The following is a 16720-nucleotide window of genomic DNA, read 5'->3' on the forward strand; positions in this document are numbered from 1 at the left end:
CCACCCTCCTCCAGCAGTCTGCACGCTTCGCACACAAGCCCGCTTCTTTGCGCCTTCCTTCTTCGCCTCTTGCAAGCCACCGCGGATCTCTGGCTGCCGGAGGCGAAGAAGCGGCTTCTTCGCGCACAGCTGAGTGGAGCGCCGCTTCTGCCGAAAGACGCCGGGAAGCGGCTCTTCCCTTCGGCCAGCTCCGGAGCGCCGCGTTCTGCCGCTCTAGTCGCCTAGATCTTAGCGAAAAGCTTTTCCACTCCATTTCTCAAGGCGAAAGTCTAGCAGCACTGCTCACTTCCCCCGATCTTGCCACGAAGTGGGATTTGCTGCACATTGCAAGGACACTGCACTTTCCTGGGCAAGCTGCAAACTTGCTGGCAGATGGCCGTGCTCTCTGCCCACTCCTGCCCAGCTCTGGGTAGTAGCGGTCACGCTGCAGCCTGGCGAAGGTAAGAAACCTGGAGAGCTGCCACGCTGCATTAGGGCAGCTGAGCGGCTGAAAAGCAGCAAAGCTGAACAGCCTGCCTCAGCTTCAGTACTCTGCGATTGACTGAAGTTGAAAAACGAAGCAGCAGAGCAGCTGGCTTCTGTGCGCACTGAAGGCACTTGCAAGAATCCAGCAGCTGCTTCTTCACAAGCACAGTCAGCTGCCTATCTTCTTCTTTCTCCACAAACTCACCGCTGCCCTTCTTCTCAGCAGCTGCCATCGTGTTCTCTGCATCTGGGAGCCTCAGGGCACGAGCAGGATTTTCCCAGGAGGGATGCATCAGGACTCCGTAAAAAGCCAGGCAAGTTGTCCTGGAACGCCTTCCATCCGCATGCCAAGAGTGAATTCCAGAGGCAGGAGAGTGGCAGCCACCCTCCTCCAGCAGTCTGCACGCTTCGCACACAAGCCCGCTTCTTTGCGCCTTCCTTCTTCGCCTCTTGCAAGCCACCGCGGATCTCTGGCTGCCGGAGGCGAAGAAGCGGCTTCTTCGCGCACAGCTGAGTGGAGCGCCGCTTCTGCCGAAAGACGCCGGGAAGCGGCTCTTCCCTTCGGCCAGCTCCGGAGCGCCGCGTTCTGCCTCTCTAGTCGCCTAGATCTTAGCGAAAAGCTTTTCCACTCCATTTCTCAAGGCGAAAGTCTAGCAGCACTGCTCACTTCCCCCGATCTTGCCACGAAGTGGGATTTGCTGCACATTGCAAGGACACTGCACTTTCCTGGGCAAGCTGCAAACTTGCTGGCAGATGGCCGTGCTCTCTGCCCACTCCTGCCCAGCTCTGGGTAGTAGCGGTCACGCTGCAGCCTGGCGAAGGTAAGAAACCTGGAGAGCTGCAACGCTGCATTAGGGCAGCTGAGCGGCTGAAAAGCAGCAAAGCTGAACAGCCTGCCTCAGCTTCAGTACTCTGCGATTGACTGAAGTTGAAAAACGAAGCAGCAGAGCAGCTGGCTTCTGTGCGCACTGAAGGCACTTGCAAGAATCCAGCAGCTGCTTCTTCACAAGCACAGTCAGCTGCCTATCTTCTTCTTTCTTGACAAACTCACCGCTGCCCTTCTTCTCAGCAGCTGCCATCGTGTTCTCTGCATCTGGGAGCCTCAGGGCACGAGCAGGATTTTCCCAGGAGGGATGCATCAGGACTCCGTAAAAAGCCAGGCAAGTTGTCCTGGAACGCCTTCCATCCGCATGCCAAGAGTGAATTCCGCAGGCAGGAGAGTGGCAGCCACCCTCCTCCAGCAGTCTGCACGCTTCGCACACAAGCCCGCTTCTTTGCGCCTTCCTTCTTCGCCTCTTGCAAGCCACCGCGGATCTCTGGCTGCCGGAGGCGAAGAAGCGGCTTCTTCGCGCACAGCTGAGTGGAGCGCCGCTTCTGCCGAAAGACGCCGGGAAGCGGCGCTTCCCTTCGGCCAGCTCCGGAGCGCCGCGTTCTGCCTCTCTAGTCGCCTAGATCTTAGCGAAAAGCTTTTCCACTCCATTTCTCAAGGCGAAAGTCTAGCAGCACTGCTCACTTCCCCCGATCTTGCCACGAAGTGGGATTTGCTGCACATTGCAAGGACACTGCACTTTCCTGGGCAAGCTGCAAACTTGCTGGCAGATGGCCGTGCTCTCTGCCCACTCCTGCCCAGCTCTGGGTAGTAGCGGTCACGCTGCAGCCTGGCGAAGGTAAGAAACCTGGAGAGCTGCCACGCTGCATTAGGGCAGCTGAGCGGCTGAAAAGCAGCAAAGCTGAACAGCCTGCCTCAGCTTCAGTACTCTGCGATTGACTGAAGTTGAAAAACGAAGCAGCAGAGCAGCTGGCTTCTGTGCGCACTGAAGGCACTTGCAAGAATCCAGCAGCTGCTTCTTCACAAGCACAGTCAGCTGCCTATCTTCTTCTTTCTCCACAAACTCACCGCTGCCCTTCTTCTCAGCAGCTGCCATCGTGTTCTCTGCATCTGGGAGCCTCAGGGCACGAGCAGGATTTTCCCAGGAGGGATGCATCAGGACTCCGTAAAAAGCCAGGCAAGTTGTCCTGGAACGCCTTCCATCCGCATGCCAAGAATGAATTCCGCAGGCAGGAGAGTGGCAGCCACCCTCCTCCAGCAGTCTGCACGCTTCGCACACAAGCCCGCTTCTTTGCGCCTTCCTTCTTCGCCTCTTGCAAGCCACCGCGGATCTCTGGCTGCCGGAGGCGAAGAAGCGGCTTCTTCGCGCACAGCTGAGTGGAGCGCCGCTTCTGCCGAAAGACGCCGGGAAGCGGCTCTTCCCTTCGGCCAGCTCCGGAGCGCCGCGTTCTGCCGCTCTAGTCGCCTAGATCTTAGCGAAAAGCTTTTCCACTCCATTTCTCAAGGCGAAAGTCTAGCAGCACTGCTCACTTCCCCCGATCTTGCCACGAAGTGGGATTTGCTGCACATTGCAAGGACACTGCACTTTCCTGGGCAAGCTGCAAACTTGCTGGCAGATGGCCGTGCTCTCTGCCCACTCCTGCCCAGCTCTGGGTAGTAGCGGTCACGCTGCAGCCTGGCGAAGGTAAGAAACCTGGAGAGCTGCCACGCTGCATTAGGGCAGCTGAGCGGCTGAAAAGCAGCAAAGCTGAACAGCCTGCCTCAGCTTCAGTACTCTGCGATTGACTGAAGTTGAAAAACGAAGCAGCAGAGCAGCTGGCTTCTGTGCGCACTGAAGGCACTTGCAAGAATCCAGCAGCTGCTTCTTCACAAGCACAGTCAGCTGCCTATCTTCTTCTTTCTCCACAAACTCACCGCTGCCCTTCTTCTCAGCAGCTGCCATCGTGTTCTCTGCATCTGGGAGCCTCAGGGCACGAGCAGGATTTTCCCAGGAGGGATGCATCAGGACTCCGTAAAAAGCCAGGCAAGTTGTCCTGGAACGCCTTCCATCCGCATGCCAAGAGTGAATTCCAGAGGCAGGAGAGTGGCAGCCACCCTCCTCCAGCAGTCTGCACGCTTCGCACACAAGCCCGCTTCTTTGCGCCTTCCTTCTTCGCCTCTTGCAAGCCACCGCGGATCTCTGGCTGCCGGAGGCGAAGAAGCGGCTTCTTCGCGCACAGCTGAGTGGAGCGCCGCTTCTGCCGAAAGACGCCGGGAAGCGGCTCTTCCCTTCGGCCAGCTCCGGAGCGCCGCGTTCTGCCTCTCTAGTCGCCTAGATCTTAGCGAAAAGCTTTTCCACTCCATTTCTCAAGGCGAAAGTCTAGCAGCACTGCTCACTTCCCCCGATCTTGCCACGAAGTGGGATTTGCTGCACATTGCAAGGACACTGCACTTTCCTGGGCAAGCTGCAAACTTGCTGGCAGATGGCCGTGCTCTCTGCCCACTCCTGCCCAGCTCTGGGTAGTAGCGGTCACGCTGCAGCCTGGCGAAGGTAAGAAACCTGGAGAGCTGCAACGCTGCATTAGGGCAGCTGAGCGGCTGAAAAGCAGCAAAGCTGAACAGCCTGCCTCAGCTTCAGTACTCTGCGATTGACTGAAGTTGAAAAACGAAGCAGCAGAGCAGCTGGCTTCTGTGCGCACTGAAGGCACTTGCAAGAATCCAGCAGCTGCTTCTTCACAAGCACAGTCAGCTGCCTATCTTCTTCTTTCTTGACAAACTCACCGCTGCCCTTCTTCTCAGCAGCTGCCATCGTGTTCTCTGCATCTGGGAGCCTCAGGGCACGAGCAGGATTTTCCCAGGAGGGATGCATCAGGACTCCGTAAAAAGCCAGGCAAGTTGTCCTGGAACGCCTTCCATCCGCATGCCAAGAGTGAATTCCAGAGGCAGGAGAGTGGCAGCCACCCTCCTCCAGCAGTCTGCACGCTTCGCACACAAGCCCGCTTCTTTGCGCCTTCCTTCTTCGCCTCTTGCAAGCCACCGCGGATCTCTGGCTGCCGGAGGCGAAGAAGCGGCTTCTTCGCGCACAGCTGAGTGGAGCGCCGCTTCTGCCGAAAGACGCCGGGAAGCGGCTCTTCCCTTCGGCCAGCTCCGGAGCGCCGCGTTCTGCCGCTCTAGTCGCCTAGATCTTAGCGAAAAGCTTTTCCACTCCATTTCTCAAGGCGAAAGTCTAGCAGCACTGCTCACTTCCCCCGATCTTGCCACGAAGTGGGATTTGCTGCACATTGCAAGGACACTGCACTTTCCTGGGCAAGCTGCAAACTTGCTGGCAGATGGCCGTGCTCTCTGCCCACTCCTGCCCAGCTCTGGGTAGTAGCGGTCACGCTGCAGCCTGGCGAAGGTAAGAAACCTGGAGAGCTGCCACGCTGCATTAGGGCAGCTGAGCGGCTGAAAAGCAGCAAAGCTGAACAGCCTGCCTCAGCTTCAGTACTCTGCGATTGACTGAAGTTGAAAAACGAAGCAGCAGAGCAGCTGGCTTCTGTGCGCACTGAAGGCACTTGCAAGAATCCAGCAGCTGCTTCTTCACAAGCACAGTCAGCTGCCTATCTTCTTCTTTCTTGACAAACTCACCGCTGCCCTTCTTCTCAGCAGCTGCCATCGTGTTCTCTGCATCTGGGAGCCTCAGGGCACGAGCAGGATTTTCCCAGGAGGGATGCATCAGGACTCCGTAAAAAGCCAGGCAAGTTGTCCTGGAACGCCTTCCATCCGCATGCCAAGAGTGAATTCCGCAGGCAGGAGAGTGGCAGCCACCCTCCTCCAGCAGTCTGCACGCTTCGCACACAAGCCCGCTTCTTTGCGCCTTCCTTCTTCGCCTCTTGCAAGCCACCGCGGATCTCTGGCTGCCGGAGGCGAAGAAGCGGCTTCTTCGCGCACAGCTGAGTGGAGCGCCGCTTCTGCCGAAAGACGCCGGGAAGCGGCGCTTCCCTTCGGCCAGCTCCGGAGCGCCGCGTTCTGCCTCTCTAGTCGCCTAGATCTTAGCGAAAAGCTTTTCCACTCCATTTCTCAAGGCGAAAGTCTAGCAGCACTGCTCACTTCCCCCGATCTTGCCACGAAGTGGGATTTGCTGCACATTGCAAGGACACTGCACTTTCCTGGGCAAGCTGCAAACTTGCTGGCAGATGGCCGTGCTCTCTGCCCACTCCTGCCCAGCTCTGGGTAGTAGCGGTCACGCTGCAGCCTGGCGAAGGTAAGAAACCTGGAGAGCTGCCACGCTGCATTAGGGCAGCTGAGCGGCTGAAAAGCAGCAAAGCTGAACAGCCTGCCTCAGCTTCAGTACTCTGCGATTGACTGAAGTTGAAAAACGAAGCAGCAGAGCAGCTGGCTTCTGTGCGCACTGAAGGCACTTGCAAGAATCCAGCAGCTGCTTCTTCACAAGCACAGTCAGCTGCCTATCTTCTTCTTTCTCCACAAACTCACCGCTGCCCTTCTTCTCAGCAGCTGCCATCGTGTTCTCTGCATCTGGGAGCCTCAGGGCACGAGCAGGATTTTCCCAGGAGGGATGCATCAGGACTCCGTAAAAAGCCAGGCAAGTTGTCCTGGAACGCCTTCCATCCGCATGCCAAGAATGAATTCCGCAGGCAGGAGAGTGGCAGCCACCCTCCTCCAGCAGTCTGCACGCTTCGCACACAAGCCCGCTTCTTTGCGCCTTCCTTCTTCGCCTCTTGCAAGCCACCGCGGATCTCTGGCTGCCGGAGGCGAAGAAGCGGCTTCTTCGCGCACAGCTGAGTGGAGCGCCGCTTCTGCCGAAAGACGCCGGGAAGCGGCTCTTCCCTTCGGCCAGCTCCGGAGCGCCGCGTTCTGCCGCTCTAGTCGCCTAGATCTTAGCGAAAAGCTTTTCCACTCCATTTCTCAAGGCGAAAGTCTAGCAGCACTGCTCACTTCCCCCGATCTTGCCACGAAGTGGGATTTGCTGCACATTGCAAGGACACTGCACTTTCCTGGGCAAGCTGCAAACTTGCTGGCAGATGGCCGTGCTCTCTGCCCACTCCTGCCCAGCTCTGGGTAGTAGCGGTCACGCTGCAGCCTGGCGAAGGTAAGAAACCTGGAGAGCTGCCACGCTGCATTAGGGCAGCTGAGCGGCTGAAAAGCAGCAAAGCTGAACAGCCTGCCTCAGCTTCAGTACTCTGCGATTGACTGAAGTTGAAAAACGAAGCAGCAGAGCAGCTGGCTTCTGTGCGCACTGAAGGCACTTGCAAGAATCCAGCAGCTGCTTCTTCACAAGCACAGTCAGCTGCCTATCTTCTTCTTTCTCCACAAACTCACCGCTGCCCTTCTTCTCAGCAGCTGCCATCGTGTTCTCTGCATCTGGGAGCCTCAGGGCACGAGCAGGATTTTCCCAGGAGGGATGCATCAGGACTCCGTAAAAAGCCAGGCAAGTTGTCCTGGAACGCCTTCCATCCGCATGCCAAGAGTGAATTCCAGAGGCAGGAGAGTGGCAGCCACCCTCCTCCAGCAGTCTGCACGCTTCGCACACAAGCCCGCTTCTTTGCGCCTTCCTTCTTCGCCTCTTGCAAGCCACCGCGGATCTCTGGCCGCCGGAGGCGAAGAAGCGGCTTCTTCGCGCACAGCTGAGTGGAGCGCCGCTTCTGCCGAAAGACGCCGGGAAGCGGCGCTTCCCTTCGGCCAGCTCCGGAGCGCCGCGTTCTGCCTCTCTAGTCGCCTAGATCTTAGCGAAAAGCTTTTCCACTCCATTTCTCAAGGCGAAAGTCTAGCAGCACTGCTCACTTCCCCCGATCTTGCCACGAAGTGGGATTTGCTGCACATTGCAAGGACACTGCACTTTCCTGGGCAAGCTGCAAACTTGCTGGCAGATGGCCGTGCTCTCTGCCCACTCCTGCCCAGCTCTGGGTAGTAGCGGTCACGCTGCAGCCTGGCGAAGGTAAGAAACCTGGAGAGCTGCCACGCTGCATTAGGGCAGCTGAGCGGCTGAAAAGCAGCAAAGCTGAACAGCCTGCCTCAGCTTCAGTACTCTGCGATTGACTGAAGTTGAAAAACGAAGCAGCAGAGCAGCTGGCTTCTGTGCGCACTGAAGGCACTTGCAAGAATCCAGCAGCTGCTTCTTCACAAGCACAGTCAGCTGCCTATCTTCTTCTTTCTCCACAAACTCACCGCTGCCCTTCTTCTCAGCAGCTGCCATCGTGTTCTCTGCATCTGGGAGCCTCAGGGCACGAGCAGGATTTTCCCAGGAGGGATGCATCAGGACTCCGTAAAAAGCCAGGCAAGTTGTCCTGGAACGCCTTCCATCCGCATGCCAAGAGTGAATTCCAGAGGCAGGAGAGTGGCAGCCACCCTCCTCCAGCAGTCTGCACGCTTCGCACACAAGCCCGCTTCTTTGCGCCTTCCTTCTTCGCCTCTTGCAAGCCACCGCGGATCTCTGGCTGCCGGAGGCGAAGAAGCGGCTTCTTCGCGCACAGCTGAGTGGAGCGCCGCTTCTGCCGAAAGACGCCGGGAAGCGGCTCTTCCCTTCGGCCAGCTCCGGAGCGCCGCGTTCTGCCTCTCTAGTCGCCTAGATCTTAGCGAAAAGCTTTTCCACTCCATTTCTCAAGGCGAAAGTCTAGCAGCACTGCTCACTTCCCCCGATCTTGCCACGAAGTGGGATTTGCTGCACATTGCAAGGACACTGCACTTTCCTGGGCAAGCTGCAAACTTGCTGGCAGATGGCCGTGCTCTCTGCCCACTCCTGCCCAGCTCTGGGTAGTAGCGGTCACGCTGCAGCCTGGCGAAGGTAAGAAACCTGGAGAGCTGCCACGCTGCATTAGGGCAGCTGAGCGGCTGAAAAGCAGCAAAGCTGAACAGCCTGCCTCAGCTTCAGTACTCTGCGATTGACTGAAGTTGAAAAACGAAGCAGCAGAGCAGCTGGCTTCTGTGCGCACTGAAGGCACTTGCAAGAATCCAGCAGCTGCTTCTTCACAAGCACAGTCAGCTGCCTATCTTCTTCTTTCTCCACAAACTCACCGCTGCCCTTCTTCTCAGCAGCTGCCATCGTGTTCTCTGCATCTGGGAGCCTCAGGGCACGAGCAGGATTTTCCCAGGAGGGATGCATCAGGACTCCGTAAAAAGCCAGGCAAGTTGTCCTGGAACGCCTTCCATCCGCATGCCAAGAGTGAATTCCGCAGGCAGGAGAGTGGCAGCCACCCTCCTCCAGCAGTCTGCACGCTTCGCACACAAGCCCGCTTCTTTGCGCCTTCCTTCTTCGCCTCTTGCAAGCCACCGCGGATCTCTGGCTGCCGGAGGCGAAGAAGCGGCTTCTTCGCGCACAGCTGAGTGGAGCGCCGCTTCTGCCGAAAGACGCCGGGAAGCGGCTCTTCCCTTCGGCCAGCTCCGGAGCGCCGCGTTCTGCCGCTCTAGTCGCCTAGATCTTAGCGAAAAGCTTTTCCACTCCATTTCTCAAGGCGAAAGTCTAGCAGCACTGCTCACTTCCCCCGATCTTGCCACGAAGTGGGATTTGCTGCACATTGCAAGGACACTGCACTTTCCTGGGCAAGCTGCAAACTTGCTGGCAGATGGCCGTGCTCTCTGCCCACTCCTGCCCAGCTCTGGGTAGTAGCGGTCACGCTGCAGCCTGGCGAAGGTAAGAAACCTGGAGAGCTGCCACGCTGCATTAGGGCAGCTGAGCGGCTGAAAAGCAGCAAAGCTGAACAGCCTGCCTCAGCTTCAGTACTCTGCGATTGACTGAAGTTGAAAAACGAAGCAGCAGAGCAGCTGGCTTCTGTGCGCACTGAAGGCACTTGCAAGAATCCAGCAGCTGCTTCTTCACAAGCACAGTCAGCTGTCTATCTTCTTCTTTCTCCACAAACTCACCGCTGCCCTTCTTCTCAGCAGCTGCCATCGTGTTCTCTGCATCTGGGAGCCTCAGGGCACGAGCAGGATTTTCCCAGGAGGGATGCATCAGGACTCCGTAAAAAGCCAGGCAAGTTGTCCTGGAACGCCTTCCATCCGCATGCCAAGAGTGAATTCCGCAGGCAGGAGAGTGGCAGCCACCCTCCTCCAGCAGTCTGCACGCTTCGCACACAAGCCCGCTTCTTTGCGCCTTCCTTCTTCGCCTCTTGCAAGCCACCGCGGATCTCTGGCTGCCGGAGGCGAAGAAGCGGCTTCTTCGCGCACAGCTGAGTGGAGCGCCGCTTCTGCCGAAAGACGCCGGGAAGCGGCTCTTCCCTTCGGCCAGCTCCGGAGCGCCGCGTTCTGCCTCTCTAGTCGCCTAGATCTTAGCGAAAAGCTTTTCCACTCCATTTCTCAAGGCGAAAGTCTAGCAGCACTGCTCACTTCCCCCGATCTTGCCACGAAGTGGGATTTGCTGCACATTGCAAGGACACTGCACTTTCCTGGGCAAGCTGCAAACTTGCTGGCAGATGGCCGTGCTCTCTGCCCACTCCTGCCCAGCTCTGGGTAGTAGCGGTCACGCTGCAGCCTGGCGAAGGTAAGAAACCTGGAGAGCTGCCACGCTGCATTAGGGCAGCTGAGCGGCTGAAAAGCAGCAAAGCTGAACAGCCTGCCTCAGCTTCAGTACTCTGCGATTGACTGAAGTTGAAAAACGAAGCAGCAGAGCAGCTGGCTTCTGTGCGCACTGAAGGCACTTGCAAGAATCCAGCAGCTGCTTCTTCACAAGCACAGTCAGCTGCCTATCTTCTTCTTTCTTGACAAACTCACCGCTGCCCTTCTTCTCAGCAGCTGCCATCGTGTTCTCTGCATCTGGGAGCCTCAGGGCACGAGCAGGATTTTCCCAGGAGGGATGCATCAGGACTCCGTAAAAAGCCAGGCAAGTTGTCCTGGAACGCCTTCCATCCGCATGCCAAGAGTGAATTCCAGAGGCAGGAGAGTGGCAGCCACCCTCCTCCAGCAGTCTGCACGCTTCGCACACAAGCCCGCTTCTTTGCGCCTTCCTTCTTCGCCTCTTGCAAGCCACCGCGGATCTCTGGCTGCCGGAGGCGAAGAAGCGGCTTCTTCGCGCACAGCTGAGTGGAGCGCCGCTTCTGCCGAAAGACGCCGGGAAGCGGCTCTTCCCTTCGGCCAGCTCCGGAGCGCCGCGTTCTGCCTCTCTAGTCGCCTAGATCTTAGCGAAAAGCTTTTCCACTCCATTTCTCAAGGCGAAAGTCTAGCAGCACTGCTCACTTCCCCCGATCTTGCCACGAAGTGGGATTTGCTGCACATTGCAAGGACACTGCACTTTCCTGGGCAAGCTGCAAACTTGCTGGCAGATGGCCGTGCTCTCTGCCCACTCCTGCCCAGCTCTGGGTAGTAGCGGTCACGCTGCAGCCTGGCGAAGGTAAGAAACCTGGAGAGCTGCCACGCTGCATTAGGGCAGCTGAGCGGCTGAAAAGCAGCAAAGCTGAACAGCCTGCCTCAGCTTCAGTACTCTGCGATTGACTGAAGTTGAAAAACGAAGCAGCAGAGCAGCTGGCTTCTGTGCGCACTGAAGGCACTTGCAAGAATCCAGCAGCTGCTTCTTCACAAGCACAGTCAGCTGCCTATCTTCTTCTTTCTCCACAAACTCACCGCTGCCCTTCTTCTCAGCAGCTGCCATCGTGTTCTCTGCATCTGGGAGCCTCAGGGCACGAGCAGGATTTTCCCAGGAGGGATGCATCAGGACTCCGTAAAAAGCCAGGCAAGTTGTCCTGGAACGCCTTCCATCCGCATGCCAAGAGTGAATTCCAGAGGCAGGAGAGTGGCAGCCACCCTCCTCCAGCAGTCTGCACGCTTCGCACACAAGCCCGCTTCTTTGCGCCTTCCTTCTTCGCCTCTTGCAAGCCACCGCGGATCTCTGGCTGCCGGAGGCGAAGAAGCGGCTTCTTCGCGCACAGCTGAGTGGAGCGCCGCTTCTGCCGAAAGACGCCGGGAAGCGGCTCTTCCCTTCGGCCAGCTCCGGAGCGCCGCGTTCTGCCGCTCTAGTCGCCTAGATCTTAGCGAAAAGCTTTTCCACTCCATTTCTCAAGGCGAAAGTCTAGCAGCACTGCTCACTTCCCCCGATCTTGCCACGAAGTGGGATTTGCTGCACATTGCAAGGACACTGCACTTTCCTGGGCAAGCTGCAAACTTGCTGGCAGATGGCCGTGCTCTCTGCCCACTCCTGCCCAGCTCTGGGTAGTAGCGGTCACGCTGCAGCCTGGCGAAGGTAAGAAACCTGGAGAGCTGCCACGCTGCATTAGGGCAGCTGAGCGGCTGAAAAGCAGCAAAGCTGAACAGCCTGCCTCAGCTTCAGTACTCTGCGATTGACTGAAGTTGAAAAACGAAGCAGCAGAGCAGCTGGCTTCTGTGCGCACTGAAGGCACTTGCAAGAATCCAGCAGCTGCTTCTTCACAAGCACAGTCAGCTGCCTATCTTCTTCTTTCTCCACAAACTCACCGCTGCCCTTCTTCTCAGCAGCTGCCATCGTGTTCTCTGCATCTGGGAGCCTCAGGGCACGAGCAGGATTTTCCCAGGAGGGATGCATCAGGACTCCGTAAAAAGCCAGGCAAGTTGTCCTGGAACGCCTTCCATCCGCATGCCAAGAGTGAATTCCAGAGGCAGGAGAGTGGCAGCCACCCTCCTCCAGCAGTCTGCACGCTTCGCACACAAGCCCGCTTCTTTGCGCCTTCCTTCTTCGCCTCTTGCAAGCCACCGCGGATCTCTGGCTGCCGGAGGCGAAGAAGCGGCTTCTTCGCGCACAGCTGAGTGGAGCGCCGCTTCTGCCGAAAGACGCCGGGAAGCGGCTCTTCCCTTCGGCCAGCTCCGGAGCGCCGCGTTCTGCCGCTCTAGTCGCCTAGATCTTAGCGAAAAGCTTTTCCACTCCATTTCTCAAGGCGAAAGTCTAGCAGCACTGCTCACTTCCCCCGATCTTGCCACGAAGTGGGATTTGCTGCACATTGCAAGGACACTGCACTTTCCTGGGCAAGCTGCAAACTTGCTGGCAGATGGCCGTGCTCTCTGCCCACTCCTGCCCAGCTCTGGGTAGTAGCGGTCACGCTGCAGCCTGGCGAAGGTAAGAAACCTGGAGAGCTGCCACGCTGCATTAGGGCAGCTGAGCGGCTGAAAAGCAGCAAAGCTGAACAGCCTGCCTCAGCTTCAGTACTCTGCGATTGACTGAAGTTGAAAAACGAAGCAGCAGAGCAGCTGGCTTCTGTGCGCACTGAAGGCACTTGCAAGAATCCAGCAGCTGCTTCTTCACAAGCACAGTCAGCTGCCTATCTTCTTCTTTCTCCACAAACTCACCGCTGCCCTTCTTCTCAGCAGCTGCCATCGTGTTCTCTGCATCTGGGAGCCTCAGGGCACGAGCAGGATTTTCCCAGGAGGGATGCATCAGGACTCCGTAAAAAGCCAGGCAAGTTGTCCTGGAACGCCTTCCATCCGCATGCCAAGAGTGAATTCCGCAGGCAGGAGAGTGGCAGCCACCCTCCTCCAGCAGTCTGCACGCTTCGCACACAAGCCCGCTTCTTTGCGCCTTCCTTCTTCGCCTCTTGCAAGCCACCGCGGATCTCTGGCTGCCGGAGGCGAAGAAGCGGCTTCTTCGCGCACAGCTGAGTGGAGCGCCGCTTCTGCCGAAAGACGCCGGGAAGCGGCTCTTCCCTTCGGCCAGCTCCGGAGCGCCGCGTTCTGCCGCTCTAGTCGCCTAGATCTTAGCGAAAAGCTTTTCCACTCCATTTCTCAAGGCGAAAGTCTAGCAGCACTGCTCACTTCCCCCGATCTTGCCACGAAGTGGGATTTGCTGCACATTGCAAGGACACTGCACTTTCCTGGGCAAGCTGCAAACTTGCTGGCAGATGGCCGTGCTCTCTGCCCACTCCTGCCCAGCTCTGGGTAGTAGCGGTCACGCTGCAGCCTGGCGAAGGTAAGAAACCTGGAGAGCTGCCACGCTGCATTAGGGCAGCTGAGCGGCTGAAAAGCAGCAAAGCTGAACAGCCTGCCTCAGCTTCAGTACTCTGCAATTGACTGAAGTTGAAAAACGAAGCAGCAGAGCAGCTGGCTTCTGTGCGCACTGAAGGCACTTGCAAGAATCCAGCAGCTGCTTCTTCACAAGCACAGTCAGCTGCCTATCTTCTTCTTTCTCCACAAACTCACCGCTGCCCTTCTTCTCAGCAGCTGCCATCGTGTTCTCTGCATCTGGGAGCCTCAGGGCACGAGCAGGATTTTCCCAGGAGGGATGCATCAGGACTCCGTAAAAAGCCAGGCAAGTTGTCCTGGAACGCCTTCCATCCGCATGCCAAGAGTGAATTCCGCAGGCAGGAGAGTGGCAGCCACCCTCCTCCAGCAGTCTGCACGCTTCGCACACAAGCCCGCTTCTTTGCGCCTTCCTTCTTCGCCTCTTGCAAGCCACCGCGGATCTCTGGCTGCCGGAGGCGAAGAAGCGGCTTCTTCGCGCACAGCTGACTGGAGCGCCGCTTCTGCCGAAAGACGCCGGGAAGCGGCGCTTCCCTTCGGCCAGCTCCGGAGCGCCGCGTTCTGCCTCTCTAGTCGCCTAGATCTTAGCGAAAAGCTTTTCCACTCCATTTCTCAAGGCGAAAGTCTAGCAGCACTGCTCACTTCCCCCGATCTTGCCACGAAGTGGGATTTGCTGCACATTGCAAGGACACTGCACTTTCCTGGGCAAGCTGCAAACTTGCTGGCAGATGGCCGTGCTCTCTGCCCACTCCTGCCCAGCTCTGGGTAGTAGCGGTCACGCTGCAGCCTGGCGAAGGTAAGAAACCTGGAGAGCTGCCACGCTGCATTAGGGCAGCTGAGCGGCTGAAAAGCAGCAAAGCTGAACAGCCTGCCTCAGCTTCAGTACTCTGCGATTGACTGAAGTTGAAAAACGAAGCAGCAGAGGAGCTGGCTTCTGTGCGCACTGAAGGCACTTGCAAGAATCCAGCAGCTGCTTCTTCACAAGCACAGTCAGCTGCCTATCTTCTTCTTTCTCCACAAACTCACCGCTGCCCTTCTTCTCAGCAGCTGCCATCGTGTTCTCTGCATCTGGGAGCCTCAGGGCACGAGCAGGATTTTCCCAGGAGGGATGCATCAGGACTCCGTAAAAAGCCAGGCAAGTTGTCCTGGAACGCCTTCCATCCGCATGCCAAGAATGAATTCCGCAAGCAGGAGAGTGGCAGCCACCCTCCTCCAGCAGTCTGCACGCTTTGCACACAAGCCCGCTTCTTTGCGCCTTCCTTCTTCGCCTCTTGCAAGCCACCGCGGATCTCTGGCCGCCGGAGGCGAAGAAGCGGCTTCTTCGCGCACAGCTGAGTGGAGCGCCGCTTCTGCCGAAAGACGCCGGGAAGCGGCTCTTCCCTTCGGCCAGCTCCGGAGCGCCGCGTTCTGCCTCTCTAGTCGCCTAGATCTTAGCGAAAAGCTTTTCCACTCCATTTCTCAAGGCGAAAGTCTAGCAGCACTGCTCACTTCCCCCGATCTTGCCACGAAGTGGGATTTGCTGCACATTGCAAGGACACTGCACTTTCCTGGGCAAGCTGCAAACTTGCTGGCAGATGGCCGTGCTCTCTGCCCACTCCTGCCCAGCTCTGGGTAGTAGCGGTCACGCTGCAGCCTGGCGAAGGTAAGAAACCTGGAGAGCTGCCACGCTGCATTAGGGCAGCTGAGCGGCTGAAAAGCAGCAAAGCTGAACAGCCTGCCTCAGCTTCAGTACTCTGCAATTGACTGAAGTTGAAAAACGAAGCAGCAGAGAGGCTGGCTTCTGTGCGCACTGAAGGCACTTGCAAGAATCCAGCAGCTGCTTCTTCACAAGCACAGTCAGCTGCCTATCTTCTTCTTTCTCCACAAACTCACCGCTGCCCTTCTTCTCAGCAGCTGCCATCGTGTTCTCTGCATCTGGGAGCCTCAGGGCACGAGCAGGATTTTCCCAGGAGGGATGCATCAGGACTCCGTAAAAAGCCAGGCAAGTTGTCCTGGAACGCCTTCCATCCGCATGCCAAGAATGAATTCCAGAGGCAGGAGAGTGGCAGCCACCCTCCTCCAGCAGTCTGCACGCTTCGCACACAAGCCCGCTTCTTTGCGCCTTCCTTCTTCGCCTCTTGCAAGCCACCGCGGATCTCTGGCTGCCGGAGGCGAAGAAGCGGCTTCTTCGCGCACAGCTGAGTGGAGCGCCGCTTCTGCCGAAAGACGCCGGGAAGCGGCTCTTCCCTTCGGCCAGCTCCGGAGCGCCGCGTTCTGCCTCTCTAGTCGCCTAGATCTTAGCGAAAAGCTTTTCCACTCCATTTCTCAAGGCGAAAGTCTAGCAGCACTGCTCACTTCCCCCGATCTTGCCACGAAGTGGGATTTGCTGCACATTGCAAGGACACTGCACTTTCCTGGGCAAGCTGCAAACTTGCTGGCAGATGGCCGTGCTCTCTGCCCACTCCTGCCCAGCTCTGGGTAGTAGCGGTCACGCTGCAGCCTGGCGAAGGTAAGAAACCTGGAGAGCTGCCACGCTGCATTAGGGCAGCTGAGCGGCTGAAAAGCAGCAAAGCTGAACAGCCTGCCTCAGCTTCAGTACTCTGCGATTGACTGAAGTTGAAAAACGAAGCAGCAGAGCAGCTGGCTTCTGTGCGCACTGAAGGCACTTGCAAGAATCCAGCAGCTGCTTCTTCACAAGCACAGTCAGCTGCCTATCTTCTTCTTTCTTGACAAACTCACCGCTGCCCTTCTTCTCAGCAGCTGCCATCGTGTTCTCTGCATCTGGGAGCCTCAGGGCACGAGCAGGATTTTCCCAGGAGGGATGCATCAGGACTCCGTAAAAAGCCAGGCAAGTTGTCCTGGAACGCCTTCCATCCGCATGCCAAGAATGAATTCCAGAGGCAGGAGAGTGGCAGCCACCCTCCTCCAGCAGTCTGCACGCTTCGCACACAAGCCCGCTTCTTTGCGCCTTCCTTCTTCGCCTCTTGCAAGCCACCGCGGATCTCTGGCTGCCGGAGGCGAAGAAGCGGCTTCTTCGCGCACAGCTGAGTGGAGCGCCGCTTCTGCCGAAAGACGCCGGGAAGCGGCTCTTCCCTTCGGCCAGCTCCGGAGCGCCGCGTTCTGCCTCTCTAGTCGCCTAGATCTTAGCGAAAAGCTTTTCCACTCCATTTCTCAAGGCGAAAGTCTAGCAGCACTGCTCACTTCCCCCGATCTTGCCACGAAGTGGGATTTGCTGCACATTGCAAGGACACTGCACTTTCCTGGGCAAGCTGCAAACTTGCTGGCAGATGGCCGTGCTCTCTGCCCACTCCTGCCCAGCTCTGGGTAGTAGCGGTCACGCTGCAGCCTGGCGAAGGTAAGAAACCTGGAGAGCTGCCACGCTGCATTAGGGCAGCTGAGCGGCTGAAAAGCAGCAAAGCTGAACAGCCTGCCTCAGCTTCAGTACTCTGCGATTGACTGAAGTTGAAAAACGAAGCAGCAGAGCAGCTGGCTTCTGTGCGCACTGAAGGCACTTGCAAGAATCCAGCAGCTGCTTCTTCACAAGCACAGTCAGCTGCCTAT

This window comes from Vidua macroura, chromosome 4, assembly GCF_024509145.1.
Source record: "Vidua macroura isolate BioBank_ID:100142 chromosome 4, ASM2450914v1, whole genome shotgun sequence".
Taxonomy (NCBI): domain Eukaryota; kingdom Metazoa; phylum Chordata; class Aves; order Passeriformes; family Viduidae; genus Vidua; species Vidua macroura.